This window comes from Lissotriton helveticus, chromosome 4_1 (assembly GCF_964261635.1).
Source record: "Lissotriton helveticus chromosome 4_1, aLisHel1.1, whole genome shotgun sequence".
NCBI lineage: Eukaryota > Metazoa > Chordata > Amphibia > Caudata > Salamandridae > Lissotriton > Lissotriton helveticus.
This window is the reverse complement of record NC_136063.1, coordinates 650,848,737-650,873,403: the sequence shown is the minus strand read 5'-3', so window position 1 is coordinate 650,873,403 and position 24,667 is coordinate 650,848,737. Positions and strand designations below refer to the sequence as shown.

The 24,667-nt window shown below is 38.8% G+C and overlaps 1 protein-coding gene across 2 annotated transcripts in view; it reads right to left on the bottom strand.

Moving 5' to 3' along the window:
* PLAG1 (PLAG1 zinc finger) overlaps window positions 1-24,667 on the bottom strand; it is a 353,245-nt gene that overhangs the window by 286,579 nt on the left and 41,999 nt on the right. Inside the window, exon 2 of one of the 2 annotated variants that reach the window (XM_078687283.1) lies at window positions 5,544-5,639. The exons of the other annotated variant lie outside the window; for it this stretch is intronic. The gene's annotated coding sequence lies outside the window, so the exon portion shown is untranslated. The remainder of the gene's footprint in view (window positions 1-5,543; window positions 5,640-24,667) is intronic. 2 annotated transcript variants of the gene reach the window in all.

The following is a 24,667-nucleotide window of genomic DNA, read 5'->3' as shown; positions in this document are numbered from 1 at the left end:
GGCGGCCGCTACGGACTGTTTGGAATGTTGACAGACGCCGGAGAACCAATCAGCTTTGCTTCACAAAGCTCCGTTGCGCGAAAAGTACGCGTCCTGGAGCGCTGCCCGGTCCGCTGTTACAGATATATATCTTTTTTTAAACGTTAATTTCTCAAAATCCACTGTAGCACATATATTGAGACCTACAAAAGGCACATCGGGCTACCAGTCCCTACAATTTTGCCAAGTTTCATGCAAATCCATTCAGCCGTTCGGGCTAAAAGTGAGGCCAACCGCCCTATGGAAAACTCAATGTTAAAAACACGTTTTGGGACCCCCCTTTTTTCTCAGCCCCCCCTTGACGAACATCCCCCAAATTTTCAAGGGCTGCTCAGAAACAAAATGTTCCATTTTCCTGAAAATTTCAGCCAATTCCGTCCACAAACGCCAAAGTTATTAGACATAGAATTTTCAAAAATCCCATAGAGAAAAAATCCTAACTATATATACCTACTGGCGACCGCCAGTAGGTAATATATATATATATATATATATATATATATATATACACACATACATACATACATACATACACTTAGTTTTCATTAAAGCAATTATTTGACTTGACAGTCATTTACTGTTGCTGCACGTATTTTGAGTTGTGAGCCTTTGTTCAGGAGCTGCTTACAAAAACGTAATAAACTGAAGGGATTTCAAACTTTGTACAGAGCTGATAACTACCCCCTTGCCCCTCAAAAAACGACATTACTGATGCTTGGTTAAATAAAATTCCTAGTGAACACGTTGAACAATTAGAAGACCCAATACTATAAAATCAAGTAAAAGCTGCGATAAAAAAATTGAAAATGGGTAAGGCACCATGCCTGGGTAGCATCACAGGATCATTTAACAAAGCTTTCCTGCACAAGCTACTCTCCAGATAAACAGCTTTATTAAACCAGTTCGTCTTAGGAGTTCTGTAACAACTTACATTACAAAGGCTGTCATTTCAATCATATTGAAACCAGGCAAAAACTCCAGAAGCTGTGCCTCATACAGGACAATTACATTACTAAACATAGATGCCAAGCTTTACTCAAAAATTCAAGCAAATAGACTGGAAGATCTGCTTCCTAGCATCATACACCCGTATGAATCCAATTTTGTCGAGGTCAGAGAAGAACATAATATAAATGATACATCTATCTGAAAAAGATAAGGAAAAGGTCCTGTTACTCCTAGTTATTTTAGACGCGGAGAAAGCCTTCGACTAGGTGGACTTGCACTTTCTCCAGCTGGATTTAGAGGCGGTGGGAATAAGCTCATGTTTCACTTCAATGATTATAGCTAACTAAAACATCCCAAAAAGGCTAGAATAGCTCTCAATGGCCAGATTTCCTAGGTATTTAAATTAAAACGAGGCATAAGCCAGTGATGTCCTTGGTCTACCTTATTATTCACCCAAGCATGGAGTCCTTGGCTTCCCATATCAAAACTGCAGAGAATATTCAGGGGATACAGTTTCAGGCAGAAATGCATAAATTGGCTGTCTTTGCTGATGTTCTTCTGCTCACACGAGGAGACCACACCAACTCACTGGGGAATGCACTCGCCCAACTCTAAACATTTTGAAGGCCTAGCAGGATATAAAATCAGCTGTGGACAGACTGCGAACCAGACTCTCACTGCAATACACTTCCACACGTCAAATATTTAGGAGTTAATCCTATGTCAAATATACAGGATCTACATAAGGCTAACTACCCCTCATTGACATCTGAAATCATACGTGACCTGTGTAAATGGGCCCCACTTTTCCTCTCTTGAATCGGTCATATCAATGTTATGGAAAATAATATTTTACCTATAGTTCTATACGTATTTCGGGTGCTTCCGATCCTGGCAGAGGAAAGATTCTTCACCTCTCCACAGGATATAGTAAACAAATTTGTTTAGAAAGACTAAACCATGTTTTCCTTAAAACTGTTGCCATAAAGTGAGTGCAAAGGCAGACTAGCTGTACCTGATTTTAAACTATATTATGCAGCACAACTGCGAATTGTGGTAGAATGGTCCAAGGAGAAAGTGGGTATGCGCTGGCCTCATAGGGAAAGAGCAGTCATAATGCTGCCCCTAAGAGAGGTAGTCCGACTCTGCAGAAGTCACAGACTATGTCACTCTTACATTAGCAGCCGCCAAATCCACGGCTCAAATATGGGACACTGTTAAAAAGAGTGAGACCATATACTCATCCTCATACACGCAGATATTACAACCCAGATTTTTCCCAGGATTGTAGTTTGGGGTATTTGCAAAATGATAAATGGACAATACAAATATTTAGCATATATGTTCCACAAGGGCGTAATTAAATCTTTCACACAGTGTAAACTGGACTTCCAAATACCAGAGACTGACTGCACTATGTGCATGGCACAGGGTACTGCATTCAGATACCAGATAATCAACAACACAAGATAAGACCCCCCCCCCTTTGAAAAACTGCTAGCCACACTCACAAACTAAAGAGGGTAAATATCCAAACTATAAGCCACTTTGCAGGATGTCAAACCAGCCTCTAAATTGGACTATCAAAGCAAGGGGGAGAGGGCACTTAGTAAACGTATTTCTGCTAAAACTGCAAGGGGCTACAGATGGATTTAGAAACTTGCTCAATCTCCATAAAACCAAAAGAAATCCATTACTTACTACTCTATGCCAGGCCCCTCCACCCCACCAAACTTCATATGAGGTTTCCAACATCCAGCCCCTTGTGCTGGAGACATTGCGATCTAAAAGACTTTTCTTCCTAGTTAGATAAGAATGCACACATTTCCAACATTTTGGAAGGCGGTAGCTGTAGCCCTGAAAGAAATACTTGTCTTATGCCTGCCTTAACTTCAGCCTTATTCTTACAAGGCTCATGACACCCAAAACTCATATTTACATCACCTAATGATAAAGCAGTAATTTGGATTGGTTAAGGACCAGCGATACTAGCCACAGTGTTATGGTGGAATAAAAAAGACCCGCATCGATCTTTTATTGGTTTGGTCGGTTATAGGATAAGGTGGGAATGGAGCGCCTAGTTAGAAATACTTGACTTTTGAAGCACGCTGGACTCCAATAGTTGATTACTTATCGAAAGACCTTCCAAACCCAATATGCCTACCATGCTCAAGAGCCTTGAACATATTTAGGTAATGTTCCTTCGATCGTTTTGAATGTGGATAAATGTATGAGGATACAGGACATTTGAGACACTTTAACAGTTTCTTTCATTGAAGGCTGAAGTTCAGACTTTAAATTACATTGAATGGGTAATAGAAGGTAAGAGAGAGGGGAGTTTTGATTGGGAATGTGTTGTATTTTGGCTTGCTTATTTTGTATTCTAAAATGCTCTCATTAACAACTGTTTTTTTGATAGCTGTATGAATATATGTCAATGTGAACTCCACTAAAATCTTGTTTAAGACAAAAAAATGAAATCCATCACATTAGTCCCTTCTGTCCACACCTGAAATCCAATGAAGTTGAGTGATAACATCATCTGTCCTCGTTGCCATGGCATTGGAAGATGTTGTTAATACAATTCCTGTGGGCCTTAGTTTTCTTTCTCTGTATCATCCAGTTCTGAAATATGTTCCTCCGCACTGGTTACCTCTCAGAGACACGCTGGACGTCTTGCTTAATTAGGATTATCTCACATCCAACTACTCCAGTTTTATGCTGAACGGACACCCTGGATTTCTGGATCTCTTGAAGAATTGTTTCTGGTGGAGAAGTCACCTGGTCTCCAGTGCGTGTCCTTCACTCCTCCCTCAGCTACCAGTACTCTGGAGTATTTTTCCATCTTCCCTTGTAACAAGGGGTGAAGTTCCTTTTCCTTTGCCATTAATTCTGATGCAAAGGCTCTACCGAGCAAGAAAAACTCTCTCTGTCAGACCAGATCCTTGGTGTACCTTTCCATCACCTGGTCCCAGTCTGCTACTACTCACATTTGGTGAAAATTCAGTTTTAACTGGAGTAGAATACGTTTGTCAGTCTTGCTCATCATCAATGACCCCTTCCACTGCCACCACAGTGAATACTGCATCTTCCAGTCGGCTTACCCCTTTCAGGTTTCATTTTTACACCAGAGTAGCATAAGAAGCTGGGTCTAGATTGTTAGGTTTTCAAATAAAGGCCATCCCAACCAGTCGTTTCAGGTGCTTTGCTGAATCCGCTCAGCAGGGAGCTAACTTCAGGCCACACCGTGACGGTCTTCTATATTCGGCCTTGGGCAGTGGCGAACATTCCTCTCTAGGCTGCATGTGTTTAAGGGCCATCGATTTGCAATTGTCATGGGTGTCCCCAACCCCTTCTACTATTGACTTGGGTGAGCCACAATCTCCGTATAATATACTTCATTATAGATGCTTTCTGTCTCCCCTCTTCATTCAATGTTCTTCTGTTACTGTGCCATTCACATTTTTTTGCCCACTACAGCAAATACCATGGGAAAATAGGTCAGCCCACTTCTGCCACTGGTTAAGTTCATGGTGAGTGACCCTCTGCTGTCCTTTTCAAGGAGCACATCCAAACACAAAGTAGTTGTCTATAGTGCCATGATCTACTATGGCAATTACTGCTTTTGGAGATAAAAAAAATTCCTTTTAACCAATGTTTTTTTACTTTTAGACTGACCAGGGCCCAACAGCTTTTCCAATAATAAAGTTTTGCAAAAACAATTACAAAAAAAAAACATTGAAAAAGCCAAAAACCTGGAAGTCCATGCCAAACCTACTGGGTTTGCCAATGTTTGTTTCTGTAAGGAACCGTTTCCTTTAGACAGCATATTCAGTATGTCATTCCCCAATACTAGCAAAGATGTATTCAAATCTTTTGATAAAATGACCATCGCACACAATTTGTGGCATGCTTCATCATATAAAACTTTACAAATAAATAAATAAATCTGGTCTTATCACCTAGGTGATGTTCATCCAAGGAGGGCCCAACCTCTTTTGGGTGATAAAACATACATCTTACCAATGACTGGGAGTGTGGAGGCTCACTAGCGATGACCTTCCCTTGAAGTATTTGTGACTACAGAGAGCTGGAGCTCATTCTCTCGGGGCAAATAGCTTAAAACATTTGGGAAGACAAGTGCACTCTGGATACAAACGAGTACCAGTTGAGTTTTAATTCCGGAGGATATCTTCATGGACCATTTTTTCTTGCAGTCCCACTACATATTCAACAACGTATTAAAATCAAACGTCACTGAGTTCAGTTTCAAAGATATTAGTCAAGCAAAATGTTATAATTGGGGAAGAAGAGTGTTGACCCTGGGGCAAAGGTGAATATGATAGCATATTTACCTTCTTACTACTTGTGGCATGGTTTATAAAGCAAGATTCACTAGACTTATTTAAGGGGCTTTTGGTTACAGATATGTATTTTAACAAAATTCTTAAAACTGAGGCAGCTAAGGGAGATATAGCAATCATTTCACTTCTATCTGCATACTTACAACATCATTTTTAAATCAATGCTAACAGAAACATTTGCACATTAAATACCCGGAGGTAATCCGCCAGAGGTCATTGTCCACATGGTCAGCTGGAAGATGTGTTTGCCCGCTGCCACAATGCTGCCTCTCCAAGTCAGCTCACACCCTAAAATAAAAATTGATCTGGTTGGACATGGAAGTGCCAATGGCTTTTGCCCATACCCAGTGAAGGACGATGGCCAATTAAGTATGAATTTCACACATGCATAACCCTTTGTAGAATTGCCACCCCAGTTAAAGTGTATAACCCGTATTCAGCAAACGCAGTCCATTTCAAACAGCAGTCCATTTCAAATAAAAGTGCAACATGCATAAGGTAAGCAGAAAACAACAAACCACTTTGGTTAATGGGTAGTAATAAGACACTGTTAAGGATTAGTATGCTGATGAGACAGAGGTAAGTGTCACAATATGATAATTTGCACAAGACGGGGTGGTATGGCTTTAATTGTATATCTGACTCATGTTAGATACAGTACAGATCTTGCTTTAGTTAAACATGGCTGATGTTTGTGCATTGGGGTGCATGACATTAGTTTAGGGCCCACAAGACAATTGAATACTACCATGGGTCTCTTAGCCACTTATATATTAAGTGTGCTCAACTGTCACATATTTTTCGGTTGCTCACACTAACAAGCCTAAGAAGAAATGTTTACATGCTCTGCCGCATTTTAAATTCCGTGGTAGTTTGGGGATCTGCTCTGAAAATGTAAGAGGAATTAGAGAGATAGGATAGTGGCATCCTTTATGTGCTCCCTGAAATACGAATGAAGGATCATTTACCATCCAATATATAAAAAAAGCATCGAGAATGAGCAAACACGCCCTAGTTCCATAGACCTTATGACGTATGAAAAGGATAGATGTGGGGCAAGACAGATAGATGGCTCGTGTGTGGGGGCTTTACATGACTCCGAATAGAAATTCTACAAAAAGCATACTTAAAATCAGCTGATCATAAAAGACAGGTAATAGACTAATTGGTAAGGGATGTGTGGCAAAATATAACTGAGGTGTATTTATGCATTTTGTTCGCTAGGTCATTGACAATTATGGCAAAACTGCAATTTTACATATTAATGTGGATCAACAGCACATATTAATTATTCGTTTATTTATTACACCCCAGAGAGATTACACAGATACGGGCTAAGGGAAACGTCCGCCTGCGATAGATGTGCGGAACTAACGGCCGACTTTATGCACTTGGCTTGGTCTTGCCCAAGGACATACAAATTTTGGGAATCGATTTTAAATGAACTGGCGAAAATGACTGATACAGAACTTCCCCAGGATCCAGCCCTGGCCCTACCGGGATATTCCAAAAACATCCCGCGAGGGAAGCGCAGATTGGTAGATATGGGTCTACTTTTGGCAAAACGTAGTGTCGCAATCCATTGGCTCCGCGGCCCTATCCCTACTATGGCACAGTAGTCACATGACATGATTTACTGTTGCACACAGATGGAAAATTTCAGTTAACTACTACCTCACAGGAGCTGCCCCAAAAACTTCTGGGGACTTTACACGACATATATATCGATCAGAGGACCGGATCAGACAGAGACTGATGGCAACATACCGCTGCAAGCCTACACACCACCTGCGGTATGATCCCTCTTGTGACTTTATCAGGCGGGGACAATGATTATAGAGCCGGGGCCATACCTACATAGTGATTCCTCAAATCCTGCTCTGGAGTGGATAAAAACGATAACATAACAGACACCAGTGTGCTCAATGGTACTTATTCATAATGTTGTGCCGAAATATAATTGATCTGTTTGTAGAACATTTGATTGTATTGAATTGTGCTCCATGTGTGCGTCTCACAGTGGACAGGATGCCGCAATTTGCTTCTTGTTTGTTTTGTAAAATCTTGCGATGAATATATATATATATATATATATATATATATATATATATATATATATATTACCTACTGGCGGTCGCCAGTAGGTAGTTATAGTTAGGATTGTTTTCCATAGGAAATCAGCAACATTCTTTTGGGAATAACTTTGGCGCAGATTGAGGGATCTGCCTGTAATTTTCCTCAAATTTGCCTCGCTGTGCTTCGCTCCTTTCCTGAAAGTTTGGGGGGGATTTGTCAAGCGGGGGCCGAGATAAAAGGGGGGTCCCAAAACGTGTTTTCCCCATGTTAATTTCCATAGGGCGTTTGGACTCACTTTTAGCTCGAACGGCTGAATGGATTTTCAACAAACTTGGCAAAATTGTAGGGACTGGTAGCCCGATGTGCCTTTGCTATGTCTCAAGATATGTGCTCCAGAGGATTTTGAGTAATTTAAGTTAAAAAAAATATATATCTATAAGCGCGCCCTGGTACGCGCACCTGGGAGCGTACCAGCGCGCAACGCGAGTTCGCGGGCGGAAAGCTGATTGGCTCTCGGGTGTCTGTAAACATTCCAAACAGTCCGGAGCGGCCGCCATCTTGTGTCTCGGTAGGATCGAGACACAAGAGGTGGCAAAAACAAAGGGGGAAATGACCAAAAGGGGGCAGGGTAGACCCCCCTGACCCCCTAGGTTTGATGTGGGGGCCATAAAAGGGTCCCGCGGGACAAAAACATTTTTTAATTTTTTTCGATTTTCGCGGGGGGAGCGTCCGGTACGCGCACCGGGGAGCTTACCGGGGAGCGTACCAAGAGGCAAACCCAGTGAAACAGTAAAATAATAATTTAAAGTGCTTAGAGGTAGGGTAGCTCTGCATAGAGTTGTTGTGTTGTGTGGGTGATATAAGTACCAGCATGTAGGTACCAATGCAGAGTTTTAAATTCAATGTAGATTGTCTCCTCTGTAGATAATTTGCATGTTGTTACAGAAGTTATTGTGGTATATGGAATCCATACCATAGTTGTCAGGAAAGTAGAAACAACATGGAGGCAGGAGATGAAAAAGAGATGTCAAATACACATTGGAGATAATATAGTGGGAGAAAGGAAGTAACTATAGCAAAATTAATATGTAACATAAAAAAGTTGCACAGTATACTATAAGTCTCACATTATATTTTATTCATTTTGGTACTATTTCATGAATTACATATAAAAAAGAATAATGTCTGGAACAATTTTTAATTATTAAATATAAATTTATTGCTCTGATTTTTCAAAATTTAATAACACTTCCAACATTATATCGTCAGGAATGTCCTCATTTGTATTCCATGATTCCATTTCTTCCACACATTTAAGAAACTCTTGATCAAGAGACTGATCCAAAAAGTCTAAATCATCAATCTCTTCCTCTGGGTTGTTCTCGAGATCAATTTCGAATGAAATATTACATTTCTTTTGTTCTCCTTCCATTTTTTTGCTGTAAATTGCATAAAAAATAAATATATCAGTAGAGATAGGGCACTGTTAGGTTTAAGTTCAGACAGGTACTTCTGAGTTTTTAACAGTGAAGTTATCTTTGGGCAGTGTATGGTATCAGGCAGGAAGTAGAACTATTAAAAAGTGCATGTGATGAAGCCTAAGTAAAATCATAATTATACTAGAGAAGCCTAACTTAATCCATAAATATAATAGAGAAGCGCATCTCAAGCTATAACTATAACAGAGGGACAATAAATAACTAGCAGAAAACGTTTTTACTAATTAATTTAAAGTGCTCCTTACAAATTAACAACTTACTTTTGAGAGAGGTGAAGAAGAAAAAAATTTGAAAATCCTTTCAAGATGTACCTCAGGTAGCTGTAGTCAAAATAGCTGTGTTTCCCTCTTGTTTCATTTATATTCATGTACATAACCAATCAAATGTCAGGAAATAATACTAGAAATTGAAAGTAACATTTTAATTGGTTGTAAATTCTAACACTTCAGATGTGTTTTTGTCATGTAATTTACCTCAGGATATTTAGACAGGGCTACAGGCCAAATGGCTCAATGGAATTCCATCAAATTTGGGAAAATGGTAGGGACTGGTATGTAGTATGGCCTATTCTATATTTGGTGAACATCTCTACAGAGGTTTTTATGTAAATTAACTTTTACATTTTTTTGGGAGCGCTTACCGGTGAGCGCCCCGGTACGCGTAACGGTATGCGCAACGGAAGTCCTCAATCTTGTGTTTTGGAAGAATTGAGACACAAGATGGAGGACAAAGAACATTGGGAATGGGTAAAAGGGGGTACGGTAGACACCCCCTGACCCCCTAGGATTTCTGAGGGGGTCTTAGGAGGCCCATATAGGCAAAAAAAAAAGTTTTACTTTTTCGCGGGGGGAGCGCCTGGTTCCAATGCACAGTCTTATATTCAGGAGGAATATTCTATTCCCCTCATCTGAGAAGTGCAGACCATCTCCTCTGTAGATATCTTGCATGTTGTAGCGCAAGTTATTGTTGGATATTGAACCCATTCCATAGTCTCTCATGTAAGCAGAAACAGATTTATTCAAATGTTTCCGTGCTTTCTCAAATTGTGGATAAAATTGGTTGGACCACTTCCATTTCTGTCTTTGGCATATATTGGAATATACCAAGGCAGTTTGTGGAAAAAGTGTCATCAATTGCCCAAAGGTGTCCTTTAAAACCATCTCCAGACCTACCCCAGTCAAAGTGCCTAGGTCAATTCCACCACAGTGCAAAATTATGAGGTCAGGGTGTGGCAGATGGTAAAAGGTTTTCACCAATGGTATCAATTGATGACATCTCAATCCTCTTTGGCCAATCCATTTTATGTGCACATTTGGTAAATCAAGGTTGTGAAAATTACTGATAGCTACATTCACTGGGCTCAAAGGTATGCAGCTATGTCCAATAATCCAGACAGAGTACATGGTGAGAGGAGGTTCTGGTGCAGTCAGATGAAGTGTAGGAATGAAATGGCAGTTGGAACAGTAGGAGTTTGCAAAAAAAAACTGTGGAGTTTCAGTGCTCTTGAATCACTAGCAATGATTGGTGGATTCAGATAGTTGAAAACTGAAAGTTAGGGTGCATGGTTCTGTTCTGTGAAAGAAGTAATTTGAATGGTTAAGAAAAAGTCATTAAAATAAAGATTGCACCTGATAAGCTGGTGTATTGAGAGGTCAAACATCCTTGCTGAGTTTATTTGCAACATTGTAGAATAAACTTTTAACCCTGAGAGCTCAGTGAGGAGGGAGTTGCTATGGTAACAGGTAGAAAGGGTTGAGGGGGGAAGGGTGTTGGTTTGAAAATAGAGAGGGAAGAGTTTTAATTGGTTAACATGAGGGATATGTGTGTAGAATTAGAGGTTTTCTGTGCCATTGATGGTTGCAGTGCCTGGAGTACATACCTTTTGCTCTGCTAAAGAAATATTGTTGTGTGTATCTGACACTGTTCTCAATCTCCCAAAGCATTTGTAAAGGTGAGTTATGATTAATTCATTATAGATGGAGAGTTTAGATTAGGAAGCAGACTGAGCTTCTTTGCTCTTGGTTTGTGTCATTTTTGCTTGGTAGGAATGTTTGCAAGAGAGAGGAAATGTATTTTGTAAAATAGTGAGTTTTCAGTACTGAAATGGAATGCTTGTACATAGGACCTGCGCTCTGTTTCTAAAATGTTATTCAAAAAACGATTTTGGGGCAAATCAATGGCTTTTACATTTTTGAGAAGGAATAAATAGTGTGTGCATGATTACATACAAATATTTGAACCTTTCACAATCATGTCACCTGTGTTACCTCAGATTAGGAAGCAGACTGAGCTTCTTTGCTGTTGGTTTGTGTCATTTTTTTGGTAATGCTTGGTAGGAATGTTTGCAATAGAGAGGAAATGTATTTTGTAAAATAGTGAGTTTTCAGTACTGAAATGGAATGCTTGTACATAGGACCTGCGCTCTGTTTCTAAAATGTTATTCAAAAAACGATTTTGGGGCAAATCAATGGCTTTTACATTTTTGAGAAGGAATAAATAGTGTGTGCATGATTACATAAAAATATTTGAACCTTTCACAATCATGTCACCTGTGTTACCTCAGATTATGAAGCAGACAGCTTCTTTGCTGTTGGTTTGTGTCATTTTTTTGGTAATGCTTGGTAGGAATGTTTGCAAGAGAGAGGAAATGTATTTTGTAAAATAGTGATTTTTCAGAACTGAAATGGAATGCTTGTACATAGGACCTGCGCTCTGTTTTTAAAATGTTATTCAAAAAAACGATTTTGGGGCAAATCAATGGCTTTTACATTTTTGAGAAGGAATAAATAGTGTGTGTGTAATTACATAAAAATATTTGAACCTTTCACAATCATGTCACCTGTGTTATCTCAGATTAGGAAGCAGACTAAGATTCTTTGCTGTTGGTTTGTGTCATTTTTTTGGTAAAGCTTGGTAGGAATGTTTGCATGAGAGAGAAAATGTATTTTGTAAAATAGTGAGTTTTCAGTACTGAAATGGAATGCTTGTACATAGGACCTGCGCTCTGTTTCTAAAATGTTATTCAAAAAACGAATTTGGGGCAAATTAATGGCTTTTACATTTTTGAGAAGGAGTAAATAGTGTGTGCATGATTACATAAAAATATTTGAACCTTTCACAATCAGGTCAGCTGTGTTACCTCAGATTAGGAAGCAGACTGAGCTTCTTTGCTGTTGGTTTGTGTCATTTTTTTGGTAATGCTTGGTAGGAATGTTAGCAATAGAGAGGAAATGTATTTTGTAAAATAGTGAGTTTTCAGTACTGAAATGGAATGCTTGTACATAGGACCTGCGCTCTGTTTCTAAAATGTTATTCAAAAAACGATTTTGGGGCAAATCAATGGCTTTTACATTTTTGAGAAGGAATAAATAGTGTGTGCATGATTACATAAAAATATTTGAACCTTTCACAATCATGTCACCTGTGTTACCTCAGATTAGGAAGGACACTGAGCTTCTTTGCTGTTGGTTTGTGTCATTTTTTGGTAATGCTTGGTAGGAATGTTTGCAAGAGAGAGGAAATGTATGTTACCTGTGTTTCCTCAAATTAGGAAGTGGATTGTGCAGATGAGGTGAGGCATGTCCAGGGGCGCAAAGGAGTTGAGGCCTGTGTCCATGAGTGCAATTGAGAGGACTTACCTCCTCTGACCCTTAGACAAACATTATCTAATCTGTGCCCCTTCGACAGGCCTCAATACATTGAGTATAATTGATGGTTACAGGGTGCAGATGAGATGAGGCGTGTCCAGGGGTGTAGATGAACTGAGGCCTGTCTAATGGTGCAGATGAGTTGAGGTCTATTCAGGGTTGCAGATAAGGTGAGGATTGTCCAGGGGTGCATAGGAGGTGATGCCTGTGTTGAAGAGTGTAGTGGAAGAGAGGTCTGTCCAGGGGTGGAAAGAAGGTGAGGGCTGTGTCTAAGAGTGCAGTGGGGGATAGGCTTCATGAAGTGCAGTCCAGTGCACTCTTAGACACCGGCCTCACCACCTATGCTCCCCAGGACAGTCCTTACCTCATGTGTACAATCTGTTTACTAATCTGAGGAAACACAGGTGATATGACTGTGAAATGTGCAAATATATTTTTTTAATCATGCAGATACTATCTAATCCTTGTCAATAATGTAAAACCAATTCATGTGCCTGAAATATTTTTTTAGAATTATATTTAAAAAACAGAGATAAGGTCATATGTATAAGTATTATAGTGTTTATATTGTTTGCTTATTGTCATTGTTTTGTTGTTTGGTAATAGTGGTCTATAATGATTTTGTTTTGTTTTTTGTTTTCCACAGATTAAAATCAAGATTTCAATAGTAAGGAAATTTGCCCTCAAGGCAAAGGAGACGAAAAGATGCTAAGCGGAAAAACTCAAAAACAGCAACGGAATTAAAGCGGTCTCCTACAACAAATACTTTAAAAAACAGGAAAGATGCTCCTGGTAAGACAACTAAGTCTTTCTTACGGAACATATGTAGATAAAAAAAAAATGTTGGACAGAATGTAGAAAAAGAGAAGGAGAGAGCAAATTTGAAGAGGAAGGAGAGATTCCGAAAATTTTTTACTACTGCAGCAGGAGACCATAATATGTATAGGAATAGAAGGCAAAATCAATTTAGGGACATTCGTAAATGAATGTTTCGCAATAGGGTGGTTTTAAATTTGTTAAAAAATATTAAAAAAGGTAAACAGAGATCTGCTTTTTATAAGAAAAAGAAAAGTGTAGAGAAGATTGTTGATCAGGCTTTTGAAGTTAAGAAAAAATTATTTATTTTAATTATCAATAGAATTAGGACACTTAACAAGACAATTGATGTTTTCAAATCAAACAGTAAATGGAAAAGAGTAATTAATCTGACTAATTTTTGTAAAGTTTTTTATGGAGAATGGATGCACAGTTCAAGTTGTGAGCCATTTTTTAATGAGAGTTACTTTCAGGAGAAAGATTTAGTGTATGCAGTTGACATCAGTGGTCGAGCATATGAGGTGAAAGACGGTTGTCCGATTGAAAAAGAGAAACTTGTGCCTAGAGAACCAGAAGAGGTGTTAACTGATGAAGTTTTAGGGAGACGTACTAAGGGTCCAGTGTACAATTGGAAGTGTAGTAGTATTTGTAGTGTGCGACAGGAATCAATCGATTTGTTTTGTAATTTCTTACGTACATATAGTAAGAAAACTCTAAAACAGAAAATGAAGATGTTGCAAGACTTAGATCCTTGTAGAGTGAGAGAAAACACAGGTTTGCAAGGGCATTCACTGGCTTGTCTTTCTAGAAAAGTATGTCAGAGTGTTTTTCATCATTTTAGGATGTTAGCAGTGCATCATAACAAAATGAGGAAATTAGTGAGAAGGTTGTATTATGCAAAAAGTCCAGCACTTAAGCTTGAACAATTAAACAGTGCTCTTTTGCATGGAACTGAATTAGATGTGAAGAAGATTTGTGAAGAAATTGAGATTTGTTATTTTGGTGATAAAGAGGACAGTGTAGAAATTGAGACAGAAATTCAAGGTAATGTGGAAGACAATGTACAGATTTCAAGTACAGAAAAGTTTGACCAGGAAATTACCAGGTTTAAGGTGAAGTGAAAGACCGAATTTTACTTGTGTGAGTTGTCGACAAACTCATTATAAGCATCACACTAGATTAGTTGATTTATACGTAAAAAGTGGAAAGATAAATAATTATGAGTGGAAGGATTTTGCCACTTATTTTTGGGTGGAGAATTCTTTTGATTTGAGTTCTGATCAGCGTATTTGTAAATATTGTTATGATAAATTAAATCAAAACAGAATGCCTGTTAGAGCTGTTCATAATAATCTGGAGTTGGGACATTCCTCCTGAATTGATGGATTTAAATACATACGAGTCTATTTTGATTCAATGTGTCCATCCTTTTCAGGCAATTGTTCGCATGGAGCCTAAGATAGGGAAATGGCCTCCTTCAGATTTACAGAGAGGATTAAAGGGAAGAGTTGTTTATTTGCCTCTAGATTTCAAGAAAAATATTGATACAATTGGTGTAGAGAAAGTGGAAGAGGAACCTCTGGTTATTCTAGTTAATGGGGTTCCGACAAAGAGTAAGAAAATCTGGCAAGATTTAGTGGATGTTAGGAAAGTCAAAAAGGCAACGTTGTATTTGGTTAAAAACAATGAGTACTACAAACATGTATGTGTTGGAGCAGAGGAAACAGCTGCAGATGAAGACAGTGATTCTTCAGCTGGCCAAATTGAAAAAGTTGATGTGTCTAGAAGTGAAGAAATATATGAACACTATACTGTTCATCCTTTGCATTCCAAAGAAGTGATGGGGAATGCAATTGACTTGTTTCAAATGAAAGCAGCAACAGGAAGTCCCATTAGTGTATGGGAAGAAAGTTTGGAAGCTCGTTGGTTTCCACATTTATTTCCAACAGGTCGAGGTGGACGATATGACGATCGACCACTTCAAATTCCTGCATCTGAATATCGAACTTTAAGATTATATACTGAAGATCCAAGGTTTCGTCAATGCATTCCATATTTGTTTCATCTACTGTATGAAAGTGACTTGTCTGGGCTTTCTTATGCAGTAAACCATATACTGAAAAGTGGAGCACATCTGCAAAATGTTTCGGCAAGGGACTTTATGGAGTAAGTCAATCTGCAAGATAATGTTTTGGAATCTCATCTAATCAATCGCATGGCATGTCAGCGTGGTACAAATGAGTATTGGTACCGTCGTCATGGGGAATTGAAATGTATGCTAAGAAACTTAGGAACTCCTACATGGTTCCTCACTCTTAGCTGTGCTGAGTATGCATAGGACGACTGACTTCAATTTCTACGAGAGGCAAATGCAAATATACAAAATATAGAATTTAAAACTGCTGGAGAACTGTGTTCTTTGGATCCAGTTAATGTATGCAGATATTTCAATCATAGATTTGAAGCTATGATGTCTTTTATTACCAACAAAAAAAATCCTCCCCTTTGAGAGGTTTTGGATTTCAAGCGAGAGGTGCTCCTCATATACATATGTTGTTGTGGATTAAAGATGCACCCAAATTTGGAACAGATTCGGATGAGACAGTGATGAGCTTCATTGAAGAGTATTCAACATGTGCTGTTCCGAAAAGTACCGAAGAAAACAGTTTAAGGCAACAAGTTTTACGCTTTCAATCCCATTGTTGTGGAAAGTACTGTCGTCGAAAATTCAGAAACAAGGACAAGTTCTATACAAAATGTCGTTTCGCGTTTCCACGACCAGTGATTTCTAAAGGAAGAGTAAATAATTTGATGTCTTCTCTGCGACATACTGTGACGAGGAAACCACCAAAAAATACATACAATTTAAAAAGAAACGAAGAGTCCAAGTACATCAACGACTGCAACCCAGTGATTTTGTCCATGTGGAATGCTAACATGGATATTCAGTTCGTTGCTGACAACTCTATTGCTGTGGCTAGATATGTGACGTCTTACATCACAAAAAAAGAAAAGACAGAACTGAAGGAAATGTGGGAGGACATTTCACATGAAAAGAGTCTAAGCAAGAAATTATACAGTTACAGTCTGAAGATGTTGTCACATCGAGAAATTGGAGCATATGAATGTTCTGATCGATTGTCATCAGCAAGTCTATATGCCAAATCTAGTCCCATCATTTGGGTGAGTCTAGGTCTTGCTGCAACACGAAACCGAGTTTTGAAATATGTACAAGAAATAGAGTATTTGGCGGAGAAAGAACCAGAAAGTACAGATATTTTGAAGACAAACATGTTGGATACATACTATCCAAATAGAAGTCCTTACCTTGGGAACGCTTGTCTCTATGAAGTTCTGCAAAGATATATTTATAAGAGGAACATCAGAGAAGATATCAATAATGGAATATATGCTGTCATTGGGTGAGAAGGATGTCTAGTGAAGCAGAGAAAAGGCCATTTGATTAATCATCGAAAATGAGTTGCGAAAATCCAGAGAAAAGGGAATTTTACTATTTAGCTCTTTTGCAACTCTTTAAGCCATGGCGTACAGAAGAGGAACTACTTGGAGATTTTCTCTGTTACGAAGATTCTTTTAATGCAACCAAGGATACCATAGAATGTCCTGTTTTTCCAAATTATCTGCAAATGTTGAAAGAAGAGATAGAGCAAGAAGCCACAATTGCTGTAGAGATCGCTAGAGACAGTTCTCAAGACAGTCAGAGTTCTACTTCATTGAGTCAGGATCCACTAGGAGGACCAATTATCCAAAATGAAGCTGCCACAGCCATGGATGAGGTGGAAAGAGCTATGGAACAAGCTCAAGATGATGTAGTTAACTTAGAAGATTTGGTGAAACAACTAAACCTTGAGCAGAAGCAGATATATGACGAAGTCACAGAACAGATTGAACATGGATTCAGTCATGAGAAAAAAGAGTGCTCATGTACATCATTTAAGCCTGTCCGACTGTACGTGAGTGGAGAAGCGGGAACTGGAAAACGTTTTCGGATTAAAGCAATTGCAACTTATCTGCAGAAAAGGACTGAATCACCGCTATCTTGTGTTGTTACCGCTCCAACTGGGCTGGCAGCATATAATATTAAAGGGATTACTTTACATCGTTTACTGATGCTGCCAGTGGAGCATGATAACAAATTGCAATACCACAAGCTATCTGGAGATGCGTGTTCCAAAGTTTCGAGAGTCCTGAAGAAAATGAAACTTCTTATCATTGATGAAGTAAGCATGGTCTCAAATCTAATGCTTGCTTTTGTGCATTTGAGAATGCAAGAAATTCTTAGAACAGAGTATGATGTGTTATTTGGAGGGAAACACATTATTGATTTTGGAGATCTACTGCAGTTGACTCCAGTGAAAGGACAACCAGTGTTTAAAATGGTCACGCATGAAGATACCAGGAAGTGCCTAGGAAGCATTGGAAACGTTAATATATGGTTAAATTTCAAATATGTAGAACTACTCCAAAATATGCGGCAGGCAAAGGATGAAGATTATAAAAATATTCTCCAAGATGTAAGAATCGGAAAAGTAAGTCAGCATGGGAAAGAAGCTTTACATGGACGAATAATTTCAAATTTGTACCCAAATGAAAACATTCTTCCAGAGAATATTTTTAAGAAAATTAACGAGAAGAAATCTGGCATATGTTTGATGCCAACTCTGAAAGAATGTTCCATGTTCAACAACAAAATGTTATAGTTAGAAAATGAAGAGATAGTGAAACTGGAAGCTATAGATAAAATAGAGCATATGGGAGCAACAATTATTTTGTCTGAAAATTTGAAATCAAAATTGGATTCATTGGAGAAGACTATATCTAAAACTGCTGGTTTTGAAAAGACTCTGAATGTGTGTTTAAATTGTCGTATCATTTTGAGAAGGAATTTAAATGTTGAAAGAGGTCTGGTAAATGGAGCAATGGGTCATGTTGTTGGTTTTGTGAATTACATAAATAGAGATGGAATTGAAATTTTAAAAATTAAATTTGATGGCATTGACGAAATAGAACAAATTTGTCGCTGTTCAGCTGGATTTTTGCTTGTGAAAGACTTATATGTTCGCTGAAAACAGTTTCCTGTTTGTTTGGCATATGCGGTGACAATTCATAAATCTCAAGGTTTAAGTGTAGATAGTGCTTTGGTGAACATTGGAAGTTCTGTGTTTAAAGAGGGTATGGCATATGTGGCATTATCACGAGTCAGAACTTTATCAGGATTGTACTTGATTGAGTGTGATGAAACAAACATTTGTGCTGATTGTGTTAAAGAATACAATAGGTTAAGAAGAGAGTATGCGCCACATTTGCCTCAATATCCTCTGTTTGAAAAACGTGTGGTAGGCCGAAAAAGAAGAAATGAGAATAATTGCAGTGAGGTAGTAGCAAAAAGACAAAAAGTAGATGAAACTGTAATTGTAAGCAGAAAGAAAAAGGATTCTGTTGAAGATGTTGTTGGATTTCAGTTTGAAAACAGTTCTGGTGTCAACTGCTATGCTAATGTAGTGCTTAATGTTTTTTTTCTTCAAAATTTACAAGAACAGATTGTTGAAAATCGTTATCAAACATTCTGCTGTTTATTGAATTCTGTGTTTGAGAAATATAGCAGTGATAGAGCAAAAATAGAAAGTGTTTCAGAAATTAGAAATCTTCTAGACATATGTTCTGGTCAAAATCAATTTTCACAGAATATTCAGCAGGATTGTCAGGAATTTTTAATGTATATGTTTGATGTTTTGGAAGATGAAGGTGTAGATATAAAAAATTGTTTTAGCCTTTCTTATTAATGGCAGCATGACTGCGACAACTGTAGTTTATCAAGTAGTACTAGAATAGACACTGAAAGATTTATATATTTGAGTTTACCAGACTGCAAATCAGTGCCTTTTAATAATCTAGTTAAAGCAGCTGATCAGTCTGCAATGCTGTCCACATTATTTTTACAAACTTATGGTAAATATGTGATTTTAATGTTCCAACGATGTAGACCTGATGGAAGTAAATTGTCAACTTCTATTAAAAATTTTGTGGCTTCTCAGTTATCAATTTCAGGAAGAACTTTTGCAACTGTAGCTATTATTTATCATGACGGTCCTTCAACAACATCAGGGCATTACACATGCTATTTAAAAAGTCGTAAAGGTTGGACCCACTGTAATGACACTCATTTGACTTTCAAACAACGTTTGTCTTTTGACTTAAAAAATTCATACCTAGTGTTTTTAGAACCAAAATTTAAGTAAAGGTAATTAATTGGCCTATGAAGACGGGAGCAGTTAATAAAGGTTAGTTTGCTGTTTAAAATTATATTCTGAGTAAAAGTGATCAAGATAATATAAAAAATTGAGTTGTCATATAGGTACTATAAGTGGATCTCATAGTAAGTGATATTAGTATTATAGGAAATGATGAACATGAGTGAGTCAGAGATGGAATTACGAATATTTAAATATTGTGAAAATGTTGTATGAGCCTTTCTATCAGAACGTCAGAAAAACTGTAATTTCAGAGTTTCTTTTAATTAATTTGAAAATATAATGATACATCTGACACTATTTGGCCTTAACGAAAAGTGAAGGAATGAGTAAAGAGTCATGACTGAAAAAAAGGAGTATATGAAAATAATGAAAATATTTCAGATGTTCTTGGAGCTTTTCTTCTAGAAAGTCGATGAAATGGATTTTTTAGTGAACAGCAGAGTACTTTCCAACGAAAAGGACCTTCATGATCTACTATTTGGCCTAAAGGAAAAGTAAGTGAATCAAAGATTAGTGTACATTTGTGATTTTTAAGTTTAGATGTTTTTTTTTAAAACACAATCTTTTTGATTGTGTTTTTTTCCCCGCTGTCATATGATGAGTAGTTTGAACTCACTTTTTTAAGTAAAATTCAATATATTCTGAGAACAGCAAAAATAAACTATGTAACATGTTGTACAAGTTATTCTACAGTTTGTATTGTGTACTTTAAATTGTATTCCCATTGTCTCACACTCACTTTCCTTTTTCCACCCTCTTTCAGCTCTTTTTACTCACTTATAATGTCTTTCTTTCACTCTCTTTCAGCCCCGTTCCTTTACTCCATTTCTTTCACAACCCCTCATTCTCATTTCAACTGTCTGCATCCCCTCTCTTCCTTGCATAACTATTCAGCTTTCAGTCTCTCTGCTTTACTTCCCTTTTCCGTCTTTTCCTCCTTTGCTCTTTTAGTAATTCCTCTTTACTCACTCAGCAGTATTGTCGCACTCTATCACTATAAATCACCCACTCTCCCTCACTTATCTTTGTTTGCTCCTTTCTTTTGACCTCTTCTCTCTATTTTCCGTTCACTACCTCCATGTCCTCAGTCCCTCACTCTCCTTGTGTTATGTTCACTTGTGTTTATCTACCTTCTATCATTTCTCTTACAACAACTTCACTGCTCCTCTCTCATCGTTCTTCAACCCATTTCATTTAGTCCGGTTCCATTACTACCCCTCATTTCCTATCTTTCAGTGTCCTTCTCTTTACTTTCATCACCGAATCACTTTCTCTCAGTATCACTGCTTTAGTCCTCTTCTCCTCTCTTTCCTTCTTTTGCTCCCTTACTCATTTTTCTTTCCTCACTCATTGTACTCCACTTCACTCAGTCCTTCCCTTAGTCTGTCTACTAACTTCCTCACTCCTTTTCCCTCAATCCTTCTATATTATCCTCTCTCCCTTCATCCCTTCATCCCTTCACTCTATGACTCTCCTTCACTTACTCTCAGTTATCTTCCATTCTTCATTCTTCTAAATGCATCCTCAATCAGACTCCTTTCCCTCTCAGTCATTATCTTTTTACTTACTCCTGTTTCCTGATTTAGTTTTGCTAACTCACATTCTTTTAGTATCTTTCTTACCTTCAGTTCATTTCTCTCTTCTTCTCTTCCTCTCTGTCAGTGAATCTATATGCCTTACTCTTAGTAATTTACTCTCCTTCTATTTCTTTTTCCCTCTTTTTGTCCTTCTACCTTACTTTATTTCCCTTTCTGTGTCCTTCACTCTTACTTTATTTCTAAATACACTGTTATGATTTTTAACCTCTTCATTTGTATCTTTTATTTTAACCGCATGCGTGCGGGCGGAATTCCGCTCGCACGCTGAGATTTTACAAACCGCACTTTACATGACGAGCTGGGCTCGTCATGAGCGTGCGAGGAGGCTACCTCATGACGAGACCAGCTCGTCATCAGCGTGGAAGGTGTTAAAATACATATTTTACTAATTATAACTTATTTTTTCTTCTCTCTTTCACAGATACAAAATGTAGTAAAAAAATGTAATTAAAGTTACATTTATTATATGGTAAGTGTGACTAAAAAAATGTAGTTTGTCATCACCCTTTGCTTTAACCTCACTACTATTTTCTCAACCTACCTCACTCCTGTTTCTTTACTCTGCTTCCCTCACTTATTCATATTTTCCATGTTTACTCCCCTTTCCCTATTTCCCCTCCTACAATCAACTTCTTTCAGTCCCCATTCTTTACTTCCCTTACCCTCTGTTCCCTTCCTTTGCTGCCTCACTCATCCTCTTTCCCTTAATCATTTACTTCACTTCTACACACACACCTCCCCCCAACACACACATCTCTGACATACACCCCACACACACACCACACACACACCTTACACACACACACAGCCACACACACACTCCTCACACACACCCACACACATATCTCACATACCCACACCTCCACCCACACCCAAACACCCCACACACCCACACCCCCACCTACACCCACTGACTCCCTATAAGTCACCCACACTGCCTTACTTACCTTTCTTTCCTATTTCACTCAGACTCTTTCAGTCACTCCTTCCTTTACTCTCTCTCTCTTTTCTCTCTGTCACTCCCCATGTATTAACCTTATTCACTTTTATCCACCCTCTTTCACCCCTCTTTACTTACACTCACTGCTCTTTTCTCACCCTCCCTCACAGTTGTTCATTTATTCCGGTTCCGTCACTACCCCTCATTCCCCATTCTTTACTGTCCTTCCTTTTACTTTCAACACCCACTCACATTCTACCAGTACCTCTACTTTAGTCTTCTTTTTCTCTCTTCCCTTCTTTCGCTCCCTTATTCATTTTCCTTTTCTCACTTACACCCTATTACACCTTCTGTTTTTTACTATGTAATAAACAATCCCTCTGTGTTGCTCCCTCTAGCTCTTTTTCTATTAACATTACTCTCTCTGTGTTCTTCCCTCATGCTCACTCTTTCTTTCTTTTTTTTGTATTTTTTTTTTTGGGTGCGCGCCCCGGTGCACGTACCGGTACGCGTACCCTGCAGAAAAAAGATTGACAGAGATTCTTTAAAAATATAGGTTTCTTTTTATAAATTAAAAGGTAGTTCTAAAAAGAACTGTTTTTTTTATTCTTTTTGTTGTTTTATATTTTTTTATTGTTTTTTTGAACATTTTTTACTTTTTTTGGGTTTTCTGAACAGTTTTATATTTTTTTGTATTTTTTATGGGGAGAAACAAAAAACAGGGAATTGTAAATGGCTCAACGGGAGCAAAAAAAAAACAGAAAAAATCAGGGTTTTTTCGGGCACTTATGGTTATCCCCAGCACAGATGATAAGTTTTATACTTTGCTCACCATAGCAAAGTGTCTTTCCACAATATTTGCACACGATTTTAAAATCGTTAAATTTTGGTTGGATGATAGGCATCGTCTCTATTGCCTCTGAACCCGATGGAGTTGGTTCTTTCGATGTTGAGGGTCTGGATGTTGATAGGGGCAGCTTACTGCAGAGGTCCCTTACCTCTGCAGCAGAATAGTTGATTGGGTGCCAACGAATCATGTGCCGAATCATGGTAGGATTCCCGAAGGAATATTTTTTGTTAGGGTTCCCCCTGGACAGCTCAGCACCACAAATCAGACAAGTCACCTTCGCAGCGTTGACTTTCTTGAAACCCCTTGGGATTTTGTAGAACTGCCATACGAAGTGCTCTTTTGGTTTGTAGGGCTGATTATCTTCAGGCAGGAAATGCCTTGTCTGTCCCTCCTCTTCATCATCCTCCTCCTCTTCTTCTTCTTGACCACCAATGTGATCTTCTGGTGGTCTTTTTGATGGTGATGGTGGTGGTGGGGCAGATGCTCCAGCTGCTGATATGACTGTAGCCATCTCTGTAAGGAAAAAGCAGGTCTTCCTCACTTAAATAACAAAGTGAAAATGAGGAAAAAAGGTGGGGGCTTTCATCATTTGGAAAACAAAAGTGTTCTTAACCAATGAAAAGTGTTATTTTCAAGTCACATGACCAGGGCTTTCATCATTTGGAAACCAAAAGTGTTGTGAACCAATGAAAAGTGTTATTTTCAGGTCACGCTGCGTTGCGTAAGCGCTTCAGGACGTTTCGCGATCGGATGCGCTTGCGTGCTTCCGGGTGCGCTTACGCTGTACGTCATATGACGCATCACGCGGCTACGCGATACGTCACGATGTTGTTTTCGTTCGCGGGAATAGCGCTAACGGACGCTCACCGGTACGCACCCCGGGGCGTGCCGTAGCACTACGCTTACCGGTGAACGCACCGGTACGCGCCCTGCGAGCGCTACGGGGCAAAAAAAAATAAATATTATACAATATAAAATTTGTTATAAAAAATATTACATTCACAAAGTCAAACTTACAACACCAGCTATATGCAGTGTTGTGTGCAAAAGCGGCAAGAAGTGTAAAATGGCGTTTAACCTTCAACTAAGCTTAGGCTATGTTGGACTTGGCCCTTTTCCCAAAATGTTTCGCTTTTCACCCCCCCTATTTTAGGATGTCTCCCCCCAGGTAGAAAACTGTATAGGCCATGCGTGGTGTGAGATGCCATGTTAAATGTAATGCAATGGTGTGTGCACTTGTTAACCCCCATAAGAAAAAATTTACCCAGGTAACATGCTGCATTTAAAATGGATGTCATGGTTGTGTGTGGTGCCACCTGACTGCAGTAGGTTAGCGGTCTAGATGTTCGGTACCCAGCCATCCCAGCTTTTGGAGGGAAATCCTGGCACCCAGGGTGCTCTACTCCTCCCCCCGAGCCAGTTTCCCAGAGGCGTCTAGCAGCTTCTGGCACTGCCTGGTAGGTGGGGTGAGGGGTGTATAAATAGGGGGGCTGTGCCACCAAGTGCTCAGATAGAGCAGGGACATTAACGTGAGGGGACCTGCTGCCAGGGAGAACCACCACTTGGGCCTGTGTGCTGGACCCTGCACCCAACTAAAACCCCTCTGCTGTCCACA